Source organism: Quercus lobata, chromosome 9 (assembly GCF_001633185.2).
Source record: "Quercus lobata isolate SW786 chromosome 9, ValleyOak3.0 Primary Assembly, whole genome shotgun sequence".
Classification (NCBI taxonomy): domain Eukaryota; kingdom Viridiplantae; phylum Streptophyta; class Magnoliopsida; order Fagales; family Fagaceae; genus Quercus; species Quercus lobata.
Genome location: NC_044912.1, coordinates 52,032,960 through 52,046,594, shown reverse-complemented (window position 1 = coordinate 52,046,594; position 13,635 = coordinate 52,032,960). Strand labels below are relative to the sequence as shown.

At 33.3% G+C, this 13,635-nt stretch overlaps 1 pseudogene across 1 annotated transcript; it reads left to right on the top strand.

Moving 5' to 3' along the window:
* The first annotated feature begins 4,588 nt into the window (after positions 1–4,588).
* LOC115958870 lies at positions 4,589–11,825 on the top strand (annotated as a pseudogene). Its single transcript, XR_004084701.1, has 4 exons — positions 4,589–7,114; positions 10,904–10,973; positions 11,296–11,395; positions 11,493–11,825. The product of XR_004084701.1 is annotated as a putative pentatricopeptide repeat-containing protein At3g25060, mitochondrial (transcript).
* The last annotated feature ends 1,810 nt before the right edge of the window (positions 11,826–13,635 follow it).

Sequence of the window (13,635 nt, the reverse complement as noted above, 5' to 3'; positions counted from 1 at the left end):
AAAATTTTAAAATAAAATGAATATTTGTTTATTATACAAGTTAAATGGGTTGTGTTAAATGGTCATTTTAGGTTGACACAAATAAATTGACGTGTCAAATATGTCTATTGTGGGTCATGCGGGTTGACCCTCTTATGACCTGTTTCATTTTTTATCGCAATACTTTCGAGTTAACCTGTTTATGACCCAAACCCACTAAGGCCTAACCCTAACCCGCAAAAACCTCTGTCGGGTTTGTGTCGTGTTCACAGGTTGGGTTGAACATTGACACTCCTAGTATTTGGTATCAAACAATACCATATCAGCGATATTAAATGAAAGACATTTGTTAGTGGGTAATTATTTTTATATACATGTCTTTCATTTATTGGATTTGATACGGATAACATGGTATCATTTGATACAGAATGCTTTTCCATTATTTGAATTAGGGGGAAAAATCGGTAATTTTATGTGATGCAAATTAGGGTTTTGACTTTTGACCTAGATATTGATTGAAAACTTAACTGCGATTGGTCATAAAATGAGCTTCAACTGAATTCTAGGAGTTGGTCCCCATTTATTATTATGTACTTGACCACGTGAAATAATCCCTACAAGAGAAGATTGAAAGACTATTATATTGATAATTAGATAGAAAATTATATTCCTCAAAAAAAAAAAAAAAAAAGACTATTATTTTGATAATTAGATAAAAAAAGACTGTCTTGTACGGATAACATGGTATCATTTGATACAGAATGCTTTTCCATTATTTGAATTAGGGGGCAAAATCGGTAATTTTATGTGATGTAAATTAGGGTTTTGACTTTTGACCTAGATATTGATTGAAAACTTAACTGCGATTGGTCATAAAATGAGCTTCAATTGAATTCTAGGAGTTGGTCCCCATTTATTATTATGTACTTGACCACGTGAAATAATCCCTACAAGAGAAGATTGAAAGACTATAATATTGATAATTAGATAGAAAATTCAAATTTTCTCCAAAAAAAAAAAAAGAAAAGAAAAAGGAAAAAAATATAGAAAATTTAAAAGTCTATCACTTCTATTGATTTTAATTTATTTTTTATTTATCATTCCTTTTTGGGTTTTTAGAGTCTATCAACTAATCATGTTGTGGTTCCATATATTCAAATGTTTTTTTCGAAGCAGATAACTTAAAATGTTTAAGAGGATTTAAACATGTTTGTGACCCAGATGTGATGTGTGCGTTAAAATGTTTAAGATGATTGTATGGAAAACAACTTGTTTAATTGGGTTGCATCAATAGAGTTTCATTTTGTAAATGTTTATATTTTTCACTAATATCATAAGTTTCTATGCTTATTATCATATATGTGTTCATAGCAAGTCTTAAATCTGGACAAATTAGAAGAGTTGCGATAGGTTGATGGCCAGATACTCATAGTTGTCGTTGTTTTTGCAAGTATAGTTTTCACTAGTGATGGTTTTTGCAATTACAAAAATTAGTGTATAATCCATGCATATGCACTGTACAATAAAAAAAAAAAAAATTACAATTACACACATATATGGATTCAAATTATACTCTCTCTCTCTCTCTCTCTCACAATTTTTTTTTTTTTTATATTTTAATTTCTTTTGGATATATACATGAGTTTACTCTTTCTTTTTTTTTTTCTTTCTTTTTTGTTTTTTGTTTAGACCCTTCATTTTTTGCACCTCATTAACTCACCTAGAACAAAAATTAAAAAAACTTAAATAGAACACATGGCGCAAAATTAAACAACAGTTGGAATCCAATTTAAAACATAATTGGATTTTCTCTCCGCTTTACCTATTAATACACACACACACATATATAGTCATCCTAGAAGGGAAATGTAAACTACTCTAGATTCAAATGTAAGTTCAATTTATTGGTTCTCATTGTAATATTTGAGATTTTGTAGCTACTTGTAGCTAGGGCTGTCCACGGGTCAGTTTGGTCAAGTTTGTGATCAACCCACAATTGACTTGATCAAATTGGGTGGGGAACTACCAAACCCATAACCAACACGTAAGGATATTGGGCTGGTAGGTTCGGTAAAGCCTTGTCAGAAAAAGGAGGAGCGGCAAGATTTCACTAGTTCTGGTGGAGATCTTGTTAGATCCAAAGAGTTTTTCACCAAATCGTACAGAAAATTCATTGGATCTAATGAATTTCTATTGAATATGGTGTATCTCCATTGGGTCTAGTTGCGATGATCATCGAAATCCACGTATCTGGTTGGAAAAGTCGCTAGAAAGCTTGAGAAATTGCTAGAATTTATGTATTTTTGGTTGGATATGGTTGCTTGGGTTTTGGAGGAGGAGACCCACAACTGACTCAGTGGCATCGAGTTTTTAAGGGTCGAGACTTGTAGCTGACCTCCTTAACAACCAGATCGAGTGACATTAGGTCTGGTCAGGTTTGGCAGGAGGATTGGGCTTGCAGCTGGGTTGGACACTCCTACTTGTAGCAAGAAGCAATGAACTATTTGATGCAATCAACTTGAAACAATCTAATGTATATGGAATGTTACTAAGGGCATGTTTGGTACATTGTAATGATCATTACATTGTAATAGAAACAAGAATTACAAAGAATAGACAGAGCTGGAAAGGAATAATTATTCCTATTCATTCGTTTGGTGGTAACTTGTTATGATAAAGTGTGGAATGCCATCATATTTAAGTCAAATTTCCCAAAATATTTATTTATTTACACTTTTTGAAAATTTGAATTTGAAATTTCGTTGTTCCATATAATTTTACCAATGTAATTTGTTGTTCCCCAATGACAGCTATGTTAAGAGGGAGGAGAAAGAACTAAAATTTTTCTACAAGCAAGTAGAATTATGGGTTTATATATTTTCTAGGGTGCTTAGGCCTTAGAGTTAGATGGAGAAATATATTATGGAAATACAAATTTTAAATGTAGAAATATAAACTTAAATTTATTTATTTTGTATTTTATAATAGTTTTTATGTGTAAATTGCATTCATTATTGTCATTTATTCTTCTTGACCTTTGGAAATTTTTGTAGAGAATAAATAAATGTAGATTTAGAAAATAATTTTATGCTCTATATTTGGTGTTAATATAAATTTTTTTTCCCATATGTTTAATTAGTTTTCTAGGAACTTTAGAGTTTAGACTGCTTTCATTTTTTCCTTTTACAAAATTTGAAAATAGGTCATTGATCAATTTATTACATGTAAACATTTGAATACATATATATATATATATATATATATATATAATTGATTATTCCAATCCCTTGATTTACTTGTTGCTTTCAATTCCTTGATTTTATTTTCACTTTTAGAAAGTGTCATACTTTTCAAAGGAAAAAAAAAAAATCATTTTATAAATGTCAAAAGTTATATAAATATACAATTATTGGAAGGAAAATAGAAACCCGGTTTTATAAACTTTTGTCAATTCCAATTCTTTAGTAGACAAATTAGTTTGATGAGCTCCAGAAATTTTAATTAGCAAAGTCTATTACTATTAAATATCCTTTAATAAGGAACCTGATTTCAAAATAGCACCTCAATTTTTCTTATTTTTCTTACTTTTTCAAGGTATAATTATACTTTAGCATACTTTTAATAAATAATTTCTAGCAAAATGCTGGATAAGCTGTTTCCAAATAGAGATGTGTTCATTTGGAAATAGCTTATCTGGATCAAATTGATCAGTTTTGGATCTAGTTAGCATTAGATCAAATCTCAGAATATGTTAATGGAATTTATTTTTCAAAAAAAATGATTAAGAAGTGACATCATAAATTCAAATTCTATCACTATCTATATTTAAAAAAAAAATTGATTAGTTTGGTCACCATTAATATTTTGTTTAAAAAAAAATTGGAGTAATAACACTTCACTTCCTTGAGATTTTAGGAGATAACACTCTACCCAAACTTGAAGGAAAAAAACATTTTCCCCCATTAACATCCAATTAACTAAATTTTATTAAATTGATATTAAAAATGTTGTGTACTAACTTGCCCTTTACTTAAGGGCAAGGCAAGTTTCCAAAATTATCTTGTTTTAGTAATTAAAATTTAATGTTTTAAATTTTTTATTAAAATGTATATTAAAATATTAAGTGTGAATTTTGCTTATTATTATTATTTTTTTTTTGTCTTTTTACAACGAATTATGGAGGGATTTGTTGTTGCAAGAGTTTTGGTGCTTGATAAATTATACATTTTTATTATAAATTTATCAATTAATTTTTACTAACCATGTTTAAACTCTAGTTAGAGATTCTTATGAAAGTGTTAACCATGAACTGTGCTAATTTATTCAGATTTCAAAGGATGAACTCGAGAGTGCTTTTTCGGTTTGGATTGAAATGTATTCCTCCATACCTCAAGAGAGTGCTTTTTCGGTTTTCTCTTCAAACCATAAAATGTCATTCCCTTAAACCAACCTCATGTGACAGAATGTAATTACAAAATTATAACAATAATGAGTTTGGATCTTTGATTATAACACGTGCCATTTCTTCTATTGTCCTTTTACCGACGGCTATAATCTAAAACTCTACAGTAACAATATAGAGTAAAGAAAATCAGCTTCTTATACATACATGCATTTCATTCCATGCCCAAACCGTCTTAGACCTCTCCTCTTAGCCTGTAAAGACAAAGCATCAATATCTAAAACCCATGCACTCATGCTCTTGACCGGCCTCTTCATGCATGGAAGCTCCAATGGTGGACTCATGATATCCTACGCAAATATAGGGGACATTAAATCTGCCCGAAAAGTGTTTGATGTATTGCCTCAAAGAGGCGTAGGTGCATGGAATGCCATGATCATTGCGTATTCGCGTATAGAGTACCCAGTTGAAGTTCTGAATTTATATCGTCAAATGATTTTGGAAGGTGTTAGACCCGATAGCTCAACTTTCACGGTGGCCCTCAAGGCGTGCACGAGGTTGTTGGATTTGAAAACAGGGGAGGAAATTTGGTGTAGAGCGATGGATTGTGGGTTTGAGTTTGATGTGTTTGTTGGATCTTCTATTTTGAATTTGTACGCAAAGTGTGGGAAGATGGATGAAGCGATCGTGGTCTTTGATAGGATGCCGAGAAGGGATCTTGTTTGTTGGACAACTACGATAAGTGGGTTTGCGCAGAGTGGGCGGCCAGTTGAAGCGGTTGATATGTATAGGCGAATGCAAAAGAAGGGAATGGAAGGAGATGGGGTTAACACAGGCTTGTGCAAATCATGGGGACTTAAAATTGGGTCTTTCTGTTCATGGGTATTTGATTAGGAAAGATCTTCCTATGGATGTTGTAGTTCAAACTAGCCTCGTGGATATGTATGCCAAGAACGGACATTTGAAGCTTGCTTGTCATGTTTTCAAGAATATGCCTTGTAAGAATGTCATATCTTGGGGTGCACTGATATCTGGCTTTGCTCAAAATGGTTTTGCAGGGAATGCACTTGATTTATTGGTAGAGATGCAGGGTTGTGGATACAGACCAGATTTAGTGTCTCTTGTGAGTGCACTTCTAGCATGTACCCAAGTTGGGTTTTTGAAATTGGGTAAATCTATACACGGATATATTGTGAGAAGGCTTGATTTTGATAGAGTTTTAGGTACTGCAGTGATTGACATGTATTCAAAATGTGGAGCACTTTCTTGGGCATGCACTCTCTTTGATCAGATAAACTCCAAAGACTCAATCTCTTGGAATGCAATGATAACCAGCTATGGAATTCATTGGCATGGAAAAGAAGCTCTGTCTCTCTTCCTAGAGATGACAAAAACAAATCTAAAACCAGATCATGCTACTTTTTCTTCCCTTCTCTCGGCCTTCAGTCACTCAGGTCTTGTGGAAGAAGGTCAATACTGGTTTAATCGTATGGTTAGTGAATATAAGGTCCCTCCAACGGAAAAGCATTATGTTTGTATGGTTGATCTTTTGGCTCGTGCAGGTCGAGTTGAAGAGGCTTGCGAGCTAATAGATTCCATGAATGCTGAATCGGGGCTTGCTGTTTGGGTTGCTCTCCTGGCAGGTTGCTGCAAAAATGGCAAGTTGTTGATTGGAGAGATGGCTGCAAAGAAGGTTCTTGAGTTAAATCCGGATGACTTGGGAATTTATTCTTTGGTCTCAAACTACTATGCAAAGGCGAGGAAGTGGGATGATGTAGCTAGTGTTAGAAAAATTATGAAAAAGACGGGGATGAAGAAAGTGCCAGGGTATAGTGTAGTGGAAGTGAAAGGAAAACTTCATGCTTTTCTTATGGAAGATAAGAGCCACCATCAATATGAGAATATGATGCAACTTTTGGATAAGTTGGATCATGAAATGAGGGCTATTGCATATGTCCCAAAGACTGAATTTGTGTTGCATTCCCTTGATGAGGAAGTCAAAGAAAAAATGTTATGTAATCACAGTGAGAGGCTTGCTATTGCTTTTGGTCTCTTAAACACAGGGCCTGGAACAAGATTACTGATCATAAAGAACCTTAGGGTGTGTGGGGATTGCCATGAAGCAACCAAGTTCATTACGAAAATTGTGAACAGAGAGATTGTTGTGAGGGATGTGAAGCGATTTCATCACTTCAAGAATGGGATATGCTCATGTGGTGACTACTGGTGAAGCCAATGTGCAAAGATTTCCTTTCTCTTTGCTGGATTTTTCACAGCTGGGGTGTTGAAATATCAGGGTAGGATCTGACATCTCTTTAGGAAAGCAAGTTGCTAATATTATAATGGGTAATGGAAGAGACAAGCAAGCTAACATCGCAATTGCATACTACTACCTTTAAGGTGTGTATAGATACAGCTTGGTAACCAGTACAGTGCTTTGAGATGGTCCCATCCAACATATCCATATCCAGCTGGGTTGCTGGCAGAATTTGGGTGTTGATATACATCTGCCACTTTATCAATTTCCCCTTTATACTATATGCATCAGCTAAGTTCAAAGAGCTTTTGTGGAAAATGATACACTTTCTTTATTGCTCATGATAGATGCAGATCGTTGAAAGGATTTACTTATGATTGGAATGCCAAAGAAAAGGACGTGGGGGTTTTTTTTTAATCCAAACGTCTTCCCATATGCTTAGCATCAACAAGACTGATTTGCCACTAACAGCTTCGGTAATTAATCCTTTTGAACTCTTAATTATTTTTTTTCTCTTGCTTTCTAGTGTCAAAGGCAATACATTTTTTTCATCTCATAATATGGTGGCTTTTACTTCTACTGCATGAAAATTCAAAATTTTTGAGGATATTATTTGGTTTGACATTCACAACATGGATTCTCTAACAAAAGCAAAATCGAAAGTATAGACACAACTTAGGGAATTTCATATGTTTATTTTTTCTGGATGCTGTTCACATATCCTAGTATCTAGTTGATAATATTGACCATTACAGAAATGATTTGAAGAGCAGTCCTTTTCCAACTGTATCTGGTAATTCATTTTAGTACATCACTTGTGGCTACATACATACAAACACATATATGTATGATATAATTGAATTTAGTGGCTAGTAGAGGTTGTGAACTCTTCAGATCAGATTCGGTGTATTTTCTTCACTGTTTTGGGGAAGAATGCCAGATTTCTGAGCTTATGCAAAGGATACAATTCCCTTTTCTTCTTGTAGTCATGGACTAAAGGATAAGTGAGGAATGACATATGCTCAAGTGGCTTCTAGACGTGCTCGTTAAAATTCAGGGCAACATTAAGAAGTTTGTGTGGAACTATTGCTTGATGGCTGATTGTGCATACCTTTTGTCATTTGGGGGATGTTAAGGGTTATTTTCACTTTTCCTTTGCTTTAGTAAGTGTTTTTGTATTGTATTCACAGCCAATAAGGATTCAACATTTGTAAGGGGTCCACCTCCTCCCTTGGCTTATAGAGGAGAGGGGGATTAACCTCCATAAAGAACACAATTCATCATTGTGAGATACTGTTCATTGTTTAACCTTTTCCAATATCGGTAATACTGGTTGCTAGAGGTAGAGGATTCCGTGCATCACCTGTGGTTTTTCACTCTTCTTGTTCATGCAAAAGGGTTTTCCATGTAAATATTGTGTTATTCTCTTTACATTCTCATCATTTACATCTCCAACACTCAAAAGCCCGTTTTTGATACAATAATGACATCCAAATGCATGGATAGTTAACCAATCTAAACCCAGTGCCTTGAAAACCCATTTATAAACCCTAACTATCTCATACATTTATAGATACTTAGCTTCCCTACACTTTTTGATCTTCCCTGCCCTGGTGGCATCGAAATTGAAGGCCATAGGTTTACTTTATGCTAGAGACAACTGGTTTTATGGCCAGCACAACCAAGTTGTTAGCACTCAACAAAAGCACTGGAGAGGGAGGAGGAGGAGGAGGAGGAGGAGGAGGTGAGCTTAGAGAGAGAAGGTGATAACTTTCAATATTAGAGAGAGAATGTATTAAATTTTGGAAATAAAAGATATTGCTGGCAAGGAGCTCGTTTAATGACATGACTAGTAGTGTTTTTTTTTTTTTTTTTCACCATTAGATTTCATGAAAATACATGTTTTAAAAAATGTTAAACTCTTGTAGAGTTACACTAGGTAAAAAAGTGTAACTTGAACCTATCTTATATTTTTATGTGTGTATGTGAAGTAAAGAGTCAATTAATTACCTATCAAAAAAAGAAGAAGTAAAGAGTCAATTAATTAATAATTAAACCTATGCAACTTGGTCTCATATGTCTAAAGGTAATTTGGTTGTTATTCTAGCAATGAAATTCACCTTATATGCTGAAAAACTTGGAAAGGATTTTGCTCCCAGATATGTGTGTGGGATTGTAGCCCTTATATGATTGGTCTTGTAGTACAACATATACACTTGGACTTTGAAATTTTCCGAAGTTTGAAACCTGACCAATTATTTTTTCTATTATATTGTTGATGATCTCTGAGGTAGTGACGAATTTTACTGATTTTGTGCTGTTTTCTTGTTTAGAAATCTGTGGAAATTATGCTTTTAGGTATTTGGAGTTTGTGCTGAGTTTTCCCTGAAATTGGGCCTGTAAAAGTTAAATTAGGCTCCTTTTGATGCAGGCCTTCTTGTTTTTCTGGGTCCAAGATAAGAGACTCAACTAATTCCATTATTTTTTGTTTTCATTGAAAATTTGATCCTAGAAATGTAGTGTAAGTGTTGTGAACTCTTGATATGTGTGTTTGTATGACAGGTTAGCTATGTTGAATTAGTAAAATAAAGCAATAATATTGATTTTTTTCTTTAAAATTTGCACTAGATGGATTCTCTGCTATCAATTGAATGTCATTAGTTGTGTTAAGGCTGCCTAGAATGACTTCTTCCAGACTCCACAAAAAGTGGAAGTTTTGTGCGCTGACCGTCCTTTATATATGCACTCTTTTTCAGTCTATGAGCATCCAGCTACCATCCTTGAAAATTTGGAATTAGAAACTTCTCCTTGTCTTATTTGTCATTTAGAAACCAATGTCATGTTGTTCCATCCAGGTGAATTGACCTGGCTCTCCTATATAATATGTGGATCACTTCCAGATTGGTTGAATCAATACAGTTGCATTGAAGCTTCAATTGCTAGCTGTTGCCCAAGCTTGACAGGGCAAAAGTGTGGGCTTTATCACTACATGGCCTTTTTATCAGATAATTGGGGTCTCATTTGTCAATTGATGTTTGATAAAAGAGAAAGAAATAAGCAAAATTGTAATGGTGAAGCAAGACCCAATAGAATTAGAAATTGTGATGAGATATTTCAACCTGAAAGAGAATACCGTCGATTGTATGCTTAAAGACAAGGGAAAATGAGTTGTAGAATAAGCTCCCTCCACTTGCACTGCTACCTTCATTAGTTTTGAGCTCTTTATTTCTAAGGTATTGATGTGTCATCCACCCTCTAGTCCTCTGTCAAAGATTTATTTAAAATAGCTCATTTATTTCCTCTAATCTTTGTGATTTGACTTTCCCATCGGTATCTTCAACTCATATTAGCATTGCCTCTTTTTCTTTTCTTTTTTCAAAATTTCTGAGGATGAATACTTTAACAGTTAGCAGAAATTTATACCAAATTTAAGTATTTCCTCTATTTAAGTTTCTTGTCAATCAATTTTCCAAAAGTTGCATGCTTATATGATATTGTACCTAGTTATCCTTTGTTTGGATGAAAATAATAAGTTATTAAGAAAAGATGCAGCACAAAGCCACACGCAACATACTTGTATCAACAATAGAATAACTAGACATGATACAAACAAATTCAAAGAAGAACAAAATTCTCGTCACAAATCCTAGCTTGTCCTAATTATATCTTGACTCTTACTAGGACATCAAATACAATTACACCAGCATCCACAATAGACATAACTAATGTAGCACGAAAAACAACAGCCCTATTGCACAGGATTCCCTGGCTTCACTTGGAGATCAGATAATGGAATATTCTTACTTATTACGCAGAAATCTAAACAGGCTAGTGAAGCAGGTAGCTCTAATAACCTACCTTACCCAAAGACGGTATAACTTCCTAATATTATTGAAAGCTTCATGCCAAGTTTGGGAAATTTGATTGGGATTTTAAGCACACAAGATGACTCTGATTATGAGAAATACCAGGGAAAAATGGTAGCTTTGGCAAATCCAGAAGGCTAATAAATTTTCTTCTCTGAATTTTTTGTTTGTCACCATCTTGCCTTCTTTCACTGATCTTGGTAGATGCATATATATACACACACACTATTCATTGGCATATACTTGAATTTCTTTTTATGTGCCATTCTCCTTCGTTATTTCTAAGCCTAGATGTTATGACGAGTGAAATCCAAAAATTGGTAGTATGTATATCTTCAAACTGTAGGACATGCTCTTCTTGTTAATAATATATCCTTTTCTTGATGTGGTTTTTTACAGGTTCTGGGAAGGATTTAGGCAGTACATGAATAAGTTTGGTGAATTGGAAAATGTAATATTGGTTATGAAGGTACTGTGAACAATTCCTGTACATGATTTTTTCTATTATAAATTTTTTGCTTACGGATACTGTACTTTTTGGTTTCTACATTCAATGGTCGTCCTCTGTTCATGCAAGAACTTAAATTTACTTAGTTTTGGTAAAATTATTCCATACAAATGAGAATTATAGGTTGATGATTACCTAAGTTCCTACCCACTTCAGTGAGTTGGAAACTAATATTTTACAGGCATTGGTTTGATGAGCAATTATTGTTTGACCGTTAGTTTCTAGTTTCTTTCATGAATCAGATTTTCCAGATTTTCTGTATATTAGATGGTGGTTTCTGCAGCTTGGTGACTAATTGGTTTCTGCTATGGTAGCAAAATTGCCAAACAAGATGTTCTCATGGATTTGGCTTTGTCCCATTTAGCACTTCAGAAGATCCTTAGGTATTGAGCTGCTAGACAATTAAATTTAATCAGTGTAGGTTGAGCATTATTTCCAATTATATTATCTGATATTCATGTTGTCAAAAAATTCTTGTAGCTGAAGATACCCATAATGAAAGGATACTTGAGGTTCAAGTTGCTACTCAAAGGCAAGATTTGTTCCTAGCTTAAAAGAATTCTTTTCTTCAAATTGATTACCATCTTGAGGTGGTACCTCCTATATTGCGTTCCAAATCTTTAGCTTTACAGCTTTAAGTTCCCATTGTTTTGTGATTAAATTTTATAAAGAAAAAAAAGACAGCATATAGACTGTTTTTATTTGGATGATTGGACATGTCAAATGATGGATCTTTTATCTGTCTTGCCTCAGTCAGCAAAATGTGATTAATTGTATTTGTTTAAGTTTCGTCCTTTTGGATCCAAAAAAATATTGCATATTTCTTTGAGTTCTATTAAAATTGATGCGTACATGTAGAGAGAATTCTTTGTCTATCAATTCCAATGAGTTGGTGTATATTTTAAAATTGTTTGTCACTAGTCAATTGTCATTCATTAATTCCATAAGATGGAAGTAAGCATCAATATCCTTAAAAATTTCTCCCATCCGCCCCCCACTTTTTGGGTCTCTTTGCAGTTATTTTTGTTTTGAATGCAGCAAAATTCTTTTCTTGGCTCATCCTTTGTAAAATTACTTTTTTAATATACTAGAGTTGTGCCCCTTTTTGTGTTTTGTTTTTAAATAAAATAATTATGCAGTAAAATTAGTTTGCTCTTATTTGTTGGCTGCTTGTATGTCGGGGTTTGTGACATGAGTATGTGGTTTCTTATGCATATAAATCTCTTTACTATTTTTTTTTTGTTTTTTGTGTATTGGCCATTACCCAGTATTGATCCAACTAACATAAGGTGTTGGAAGCAAAAATCTAGAAATGTCTCTAACTAAGAGAGATTTTTATGAGTAACACTATGATTATATATAATATTAAGAAGATTTATATAATTTAATTAAGATTTATTTGGTAGCCAATTCTTGATAGTACTTGTATTATTAGATGAAAATATGTATTTAATACAAATTGATGTTAAAAGCCAAAATACACTTCACCTGTATACCATATGCAACAAAGCTTGCCATAATCATCTGCTCATAGCACAATTACAGTCTGAAATAGCCAACCATTTGATTTGCGTTAGAGTAAAGAACCTATGACCTTGGTTTTGTACTAAATTATCTTTGCATTACTCTAAATCAATACATATGTGTTTAAACTTGATTGGTCTGTTGTTTTGTTCCCAAGTTTGCTTTTTTTATGTGTAACTTATGTTTATTAGCTACAGAAAGAAAAAAGAGAGGAAAAAAAACTCTTAGGCAGCTGGTAGACAAAAGCTATAGCTGCTTTGAAATTGAAAATTAATTGGTTATATTTCAAATAATTGTAAATCACGTTCCTTGGTTTTTGTAATTTAATTTTAAGAGTTATATCTACGTGGATGAAGTATTGCCTATTTGTCTTCACTTCCACTATGCAGATATATTGTGAGAAGCTTGAGTTTCTCTCTCCATTCTCTTGATGCTGGCTCATAGCTATCAATAATGATCAATTTGTTATAATGACGAACAAGTTACTTCTTGCTAGAGAACTTTCTCTATTTATATTTTAATGTTGCAATATATGAGTATATGACACAGAATTTATTCAAAAGAGAGTATAAAAGATACAATGCTAAAGAAAAGCTAGCCTTGAGTGGACCTCCATTTTGGATACAATAAGAAACAGAGGAAAGTATAACATAAAAGGAGAAGAAAACAGCATAAAAGAATAAAAATAGTACCAAGACCTATGAAGTCCATATAAAATTTCAGCAGTAAGTGCACTGCTCTTGGCCAGAAAGCCAAGCTGCTTTTTACAATAGATTGAAAATATTGTATAAGCTCAAGTGTATAAGCTCAGTATGTTTCTATGCTGAATCCTGTCCCAAGTGATTATCATCTACATTGATATGTTTCCTTATGGCATGTTAGAATGGGTAATTACAACATAATTCGTTGGTTGTTTATTGCTAAAAATACTAATAAAATTATCAAGATAGCTTTTACCCATATCTTTTAATGGATTTTATGGTAAAGAGATATTTTGTTTGCATTTTTTGATTTTATATTGTATTATACAGCTCTAGCTGTTTGGCTTGGATGATGATATAGTTAATATACTAATACTTATTCACTCCATGGGGTATGT